Source organism: Pollicipes pollicipes, unplaced genomic scaffold (genome assembly GCF_011947565.3).
Source record: "Pollicipes pollicipes isolate AB1234 unplaced genomic scaffold, Ppol_2.1 Scaffold_6138;HRSCAF=7277_pilon_pilon_pilon, whole genome shotgun sequence".
NCBI lineage: Eukaryota > Metazoa > Arthropoda > Thecostraca > Pollicipedomorpha > Pollicipedidae > Pollicipes > Pollicipes pollicipes.
Window position 1 is genome coordinate 15,219,125 of NW_023596818.1, and position 7,300 is coordinate 15,226,424.

Genomic DNA, 7,300 nt, shown 5'->3' on the forward strand with positions numbered 1-7,300 from the left:
CGGAGCGGAAGACCGCGGTGCCACGGCAGCGCTAGGCGACGCCGGGCATGGTTCCACACCTGCGGGGCTACGGATGCCGGGGATGGCTCCCACCTGTGGAGAACTACTAATACCGAGGATGACTCCCACCTGTGGAGAACTACTGACACCGGGGATAGCTCCCACCTGCAAGGCACTCTACTAACGCCGGGGATGACTCCCACCTGCGAGGAACTACTGACGCCGGGATGGCTCCCACCTGTGGAGAACTACTGACGCCGGGGATGGCTCCCATGCGGTGAACTACTGACGCCGGGGATGGCTCCCACCTGTGATGAACTACTGACGTCGGGGATGGATGGCCCGCATGCGGGGAACTACTGACGCCGGGGATGAATCCTACCTGTGGAGAACTACTGACGCCGGGGATGGCTCCCACATGCGGGGAACTACTGACGCCGGGGATGGCTCCCACCTGTGGAGAACTATTGATGCCGGGGATAGCTCCCGCATGCGGGAAACTACTGACGCCGGGGATGGCTCCCACCTGTGGAAAACTACTACGTCGGGGATGGCTCCCACCTGCAGGGCACTACTAACGCCGGGGATGGCTCCCACCTGTGGAAACTACTGACGCCGGGGATGGCTCCCACATGCGGGGAACTACTGACGCCGGGGATGGCTCCCACCTGTGGGGTACCACTGACGCCGGGGATGGCTCCCACATGCGGGGAACTACTGACGCCGGGGATGGCTCCCACCTGTGGGTACCACTGACGCCGGGGATGGCTCCCACATGCGGGGAACTACTGACGCCGGGGATGACTCCCACCTGCGGGGAACTACTAACGTCGGGGATGGCTCCCACCGTGGGGTACCACTGACGCCGGGGATGGCTCCCACATGCGGGGAACTACTGACGCCGGGGATGGCTCCCACATGCGGAGAACTACTGACGCCGGGGATGGCTCCCACATGCGGGGAACTACTGACGTCGGGCATGGCTCCCACCTGTGGCGAACTAATGACGCCGGGATGGCTCCCAATGCGGGAACTACTGACGCCGGGGATGGCTCCCACCTGTGGGCGAACTACTGACGTCGGGCATGGCTCCCCACCTGTGGAGAAATACTGACGCCGGGAATGGCTCCCACATGCGGGGAACTATTAACGTACGGGGGATGGCTCCCACCTGTGGGGTGCTGCTGACGCGGGGATGGCTCCCACATACGGGAACTACTGACGCCGGGGATGGCTTCCCACCTGTGGGTACCTACTGACGCGGTCAGAGACCACAAGCTTCTTGCTGCGTCAACAGCGCAACTGTCGTGCATACTCCAGCCCGCCAACGTGGATTTAGTCTTGCAATGTTGGTTTGCCCGCTGTTGATTTGTGCTGGAATGTGACAACCATAATAACAAGTAACATGTAACACGATTTACTTTATGACGCTGGTTGCTGCACTAATTGAATAAAGGACTATTTGAAAGCGCGAAGCAGGCACGTTTGACCGTTTGGCCCTGTGGAGCCTGACACTGTAACGTCGTCGCTTCTCGCGAGCCGTTAGGGCAGCGAACCCATGCATCACATGGCAAACGATCGATGCCGCGCATCAGAGCAGACCGGTGTCTTTGATCGCATCAGGCCCGATGCGACGGCGCTTCTATACAGACCGGGGCAGCGATCATAAACAGACCGCTGCAGCGCTTCTTAAAGGGCCTGGGCAGCGCTTGTAAGCAGACCGGAGCGGCGCTCCTAGACAGACCGAGGCAGCGCTTCAAAACAGACCGAGGTCGCGGTTCTTAACAAACAGAGGCAGCGCTTCTAAGCAGACCGAGGCAGCGCTTCTAAACTGACCGAGGCAGCGCTCCTAGACAGACCGAGGCAGCGCTCCTAAACAGACCGGGGCCGCGCTTCTAAACAAACAGAGGCAGCGCTTCTTAACAGACCGAGGCAGCGCTTCAAAACAGGCCGAGGCAGCGTCTCTAAGCAGACCAAGGTAGCGCTCCTTAGCAGACAGAGGCAGCGCTTCAAGGCAGACTAAGGAGTCCGTCTGCTGCCAGTAACGCCATTTTGGACGGCCTCCGCAGCAGGCGCACCTGGACCGCCAGTATGCCGGCCGTCTATTTGCTGAAGCAGGTAAGCGGCGCACAGTGGGAGTGGCGCATGGCCATCAATCAAACGTGATTGGCGTGAGCGGGATTGATGGCATGGGCAATACTGGCATTGCTGGGTCGTATAGTGAAAGCGGGGTTCCGTCCATCCTTTACTGTCGCAATTGGCACGTTCATGTTACTTAATGATGGCCAGTGGCGGAGCCTTTTAACCTGGTACAGATTTGTTACTTTTCATAAACGCCAACCGGTAGGAACAGAGGAGGAACCATGTCCCTATCCATGTAGGTAGGTGGATAATTCGCCCCATTAGGCCAGTTTCAAAGGTAAAGGTTGCCCAAAATCGAACTATTTCAGCTGTGCATCCCTATAATTACGAGGCCATACAATGCTGCTGAGTGAAACTCATCAATACAGCCGTGGTTTTTGTTTGATTTTAAGTATATTGGTATATAGCTTTGTGGATTTTGAGCCACTTTTGATGATGTAAGGATTCGTACATGTAACAGTGACCCCCCCCCCCTCCTCCTCCTCCCCCCCCCCCCTCTCCCCGTGATCGGCAGATTCGACGGTTGCCAAACCCGGCGCCCGCCGGGTATTAGATTGTTACGCAATAGTCTTAGATATTCTCAGAAGCAAAAACAAAGTGCTAGAGAGAGGTTTTTGGTGCCAGAAAATGTGTGCGATTACGCGACACGCCAGGAGGAAAATGGCAAAATTCGGGGGACAGCTGCCACATCGACTCCTTACCTTCCCCTCTCTATCCGCGCGAGGATGAAAATGTAATAAGTCGATGGACCACATGTTTCAAAGTTTGTAAATTTATTCCGTTTTCCATGGATTTCGTTTCACCTTGTCTGTGAAATGTGTTTCCTCTTTGGGGAGCTGAGACAAACAATGGGTGAGTGAGGGACAGTTGGACAAAAAGTTGTAAAGCAATAGGAGTAATAAAGCAACAAGGAGCAATAAAGCAAATGTCGTTATGTCGAAATGGCTAAATGTCAAAGAGATAGAGGCGATGTGGCAAGAAATGAAGGCCACAAACGCCAAATGGCAAAAGCCCAAGTAAACAAAATACCAGAGGATAAAAGTCAAGTAAAGAATAAAAGTCAAATGGACTCAAGTCAAACGGCAAAGAATCAAAATGATAACAAGCCAAATGCCAACAAAATGCAAAGGTAAAAAGTAAAAAGATAAAATTCAAATGGTAAAAAATCAAAGACAAATGTAAGATGTCATGGGGTGAAAGTCAAAGAGGATAAAGGGCACGTGACTTCTGAAGGAAAAGGCAACTTGTTGTTCGTTGGTCTCCCCCACTTACTGGTAAAAAGAGGAAAAGACGACTCTAAGAAATACAACCGAAAATGACAAAGATTCCTGAGAGCCCTGTAACAAACAGCTAAAATAATCTCTTCGCATTTTTTGGGTATCGAAAATTTGGATATTGTTTTACTGAATAGAGTATTTCAAGCTTTCGTGACATTCATCGCACGAACATTTTGACGCCTTGGTGTGTTGCAAAGATTGCGGGACATATCCCTTTGGAAAAGCGAGGCAAATACGACATATTATTCTTATATTGGTGGGCATGGAGTCCAATGAGATTCCTCCCACAAAAGCAACTACTTGAAATCGAAATTCTGAGCTTTTCAGAAGGATTTCGAGAAACTGGTATTACCGACCAAAACGGACGCGTCTGTCTAGCAGGTGAAATTTACATTACGTACAAAAGATGGCCTCTTCCCTTAAATCAGCTTTGCAAAATGCACGCACTCAGTTTCAACTAAGATAGAGTAGCGCGATCGTTTGACAGTGTTTGGATGCACCGTAACGAGTTAGGAACCGAATCACTTTGAACTATAGTTTTTGCTTTTCACATCTTAAACCTCTCCAATCACAAAACTAGCTGTCTTACAAGGAACGTTTACAAATTTTGTTAGGTATTTTGTATGTTTTGTTTTGTATCACTGCACTCTGTGACACAACAAACATTGTTATTTATGCCGCCTCAGAACTCGAAATGATCGAGAAATGTGAGCATCACACATCATCATACAAACATATCTTCTTCAAATTAGGAGAGTATGCCAAAGTTCTGAGCAGTTTGAATAAAGAGTGGTGATAAATTTCTTACGTGACTGCACTTGTTTTCTCGCCAAAGCGCAGGAGAACCATTAGATAGCGTCGAGTTGGAGGCTCTTTTGTGAGGAGGTCCCATTTTGTCCAGAGGACCCGATGCCATCTGAAATGTTCTTTCCCAGCCCAAAATTCGAAACACCGTTCGTCCAAGGGATGTTTTCATGGGCGTGTTTTTCTATGACTTCAGGGATCTAAAACAGCTAAGCTAGAAGGCATCACATCGCGAAAAATGATCGCGAGTTAAGACACTTGCCATCACGCGAGAGAATGATAGAAAATGCTCCTATCCAAAGCTGGAACCCGGCCTATTCTCCCTTTTCGCGGTCACGGAGCCGACAAATAGCTTATTCCAACTGGCTGAGCGGGGCAGGCTTCATCCCCCCTCCCACCCCCTTAGCCCTCTCTCTTCGACGAACACCTGCCCAGAGACCCTCGGTGTGTTTTGAAACACTGTGAAAGCCAGTGATTTGTTTTGTTAATAGCCTGTTTCTGGCGTTGTCCATTTTACCGGTATCAATTATGACTTTCACGTATTTGGCTTTTATCTTGTTTACTTGCATTCACTTGACTTTTTGCCATCTGACTTTTTGCCTTTGTACAGTTGACCAATATCCTGCTTGAATTTTTGCCATTTGAATTTTTGCCATTTGGCTTTTTGTCTTTCGAAATCTTTTCTTTTTCTTGACTTGAACTTGAAATCTTGACTTTTTGTCATGGGACCAAGGGTATGGGACGGCAGTCCCAGGCTCCCAAAGCGATACCTAGCTCTACCCGCGCTGTTTGTTGCTGTTGTTTGTTGTTGATGTATACGACGAATTGATGAGGCATCTTCAGACTTACATCACCAGGCTGTTAAAACTACAAAGTATATACCTGATGCCAATGCTTTACCAGATGTGTGTTATGTCACTGCCCCCACTCAGTCGTCATTCGAAAAGACGTGTGCCTTTAGAGTTTGAAAGTGCGATACTCTATTTAGTATTTTTTGGGATTAAAACTTTTGTTTGCACTTGATAAAGCTTATCGGTAGACAATCTCGAGATGGGGTGTGAAAAGCGAAATGTATGGCAAAATGTAAAGCAATATCGTGCGCTCTCCATCTACTTATCTTTACGTGTGCACGCAGACTTATATAGGGTTACCATTGATTTGCCGATCTGCCAGCTACCCAAAAATATGAATTTTGCTGGCATTTGGCGCATTTTATTTTCAGCGAGTAAAAGATGTTGATGTTGCATGTCGCTGATCGTGACTGAAATATTACTTCTTCCCACCATGTCATAACTTAACGATGTAAAGAAGTTGTTTTGAAGGAATCGTAATAAGCGTCTGATAAGCATACTTGCATGCCAAGTTGTCACATCATGCGCAAAAGGCTTTGTGTGAGGGGGACCCTCAGGCTGTAATGAATGAATAACGTATGACAATCGCCATAAGGTATCATTAGTTCACATATGATACATTATAAAAGCAGTTATAGCACAAAACCTAAACACTGTGGCAGCTGCGTTGAAGTTACGCCTAAATTGGGCAAGCGATGTCTAAGTTCGTCGAATTTAGGAGATTGCATAACAAATGACTGATAAATGTGGTATCCGACTTAAAAAAATTCGCGGATATCTGCGTCAAGCAAAAACCTGTGAGTTTGCACTTATTTCACCTCATTACGATCGCGTATTGCGCAAAAATTGATAAAATTTGCTTTGAGTTCCAATTCGGACAGCCAACATATATGTGTGTACCCTGTCTTTGCATTCCATTTCAACCATCAGTCTGTTCAGAATTATATAGAAACCAGTTACGCGAGTACATTGTGGTGGCCCGCACATATTAGCGCCCGGGGCACGTGTCCCCCCCCCCCCCCTACGAAATGCGTCCCACATGTTAAGATATTTTGAATTTCTCAAAAACTAAAAATATCTCAGAATTATCACTGCTTTTTAGCACCACACCTGGCTGGGCATAATATTATGTACGAAGATAACCTGACAAAGCAGGAATGAGATGCAAACTCAGCAGGCCTGTGGGAACCCAAAAGCTACACCCACTGCACAAAGTTTTGCATGTTTGTAACCACTGAGGACAAATTCCTTCAAAATTCACAAATTGACATTTTGTGATTTATATGTGTCTTACAGAATGTTATGTTTAGTTTTCTTATTCAAAGGGTTTTTTCAAGTAAGGCTATTAGATTCCAATTCTGACCTCCAACCATCACATGCCACGCACCCTCCCCAGTCTCAAAGACATGGTTGAGCTCATGAGCTGACTATCCGGAAGATAAACATGCACATTCGGTATCAGAGAGGGACAATGGTAGCTTTATAAGTCTCTGAAAGAAGAGAAATTCAGAAAGATGCATTTTTCTTTTGTTGAAAAAATGAACGCTGCTTTGAGCAAACAACCACATCAGTGCAAGAAAATCCTCGCCACAGGCTTGACGTTTGATGACGTTTTTGCCTGTAAAAACTCCAGCCATCAGCAAAATTAACGATAGTCATGATCAAGTCATTAACGCACTTGCTCAACCACTCACAGCCCTGTAAAGCGTGTTTGTTTACTGATGCTTATCGACGACTTTTATTGCCACATTGCACGTGACACAGTGTCATCAAGCTGTTCGATTACATGGCTTTCTTCGTTTCAAATGTTTAAATCATTGATAAACCGTTTCCGGCGAACACCTGCGGATATTTCATGTAAGGGTTTTCACGGTTATCGCCTTTGTGGCTGTTGGTCAGAGATGATCGCTAACCGTGCCAAAAGCGAACCATTCTGGCAGGCACGGCCCACCAGACGTGCTGAAATTTTAGCAAACAACTGCTCCGTGACAGGCAGGGCTTCTGTGAAAACATGAAGGCGCCTAAGAAGCCGAGGCGTGGTAATTAGATGGACGCGTCCATTTCCGAAGAAGCAGTCTGCATACACGGCAAAGCAGACGCATTTTCGGGTGTTTGTCCGTTACAAACCAGACATAGGCACGAGGGGTGCACGTCCATTTTCCATTCTATATGGTGGGATCCTTGGCACCGAATGGGCGGGGGTCGTCGTTGCGAAGACAAATCGTC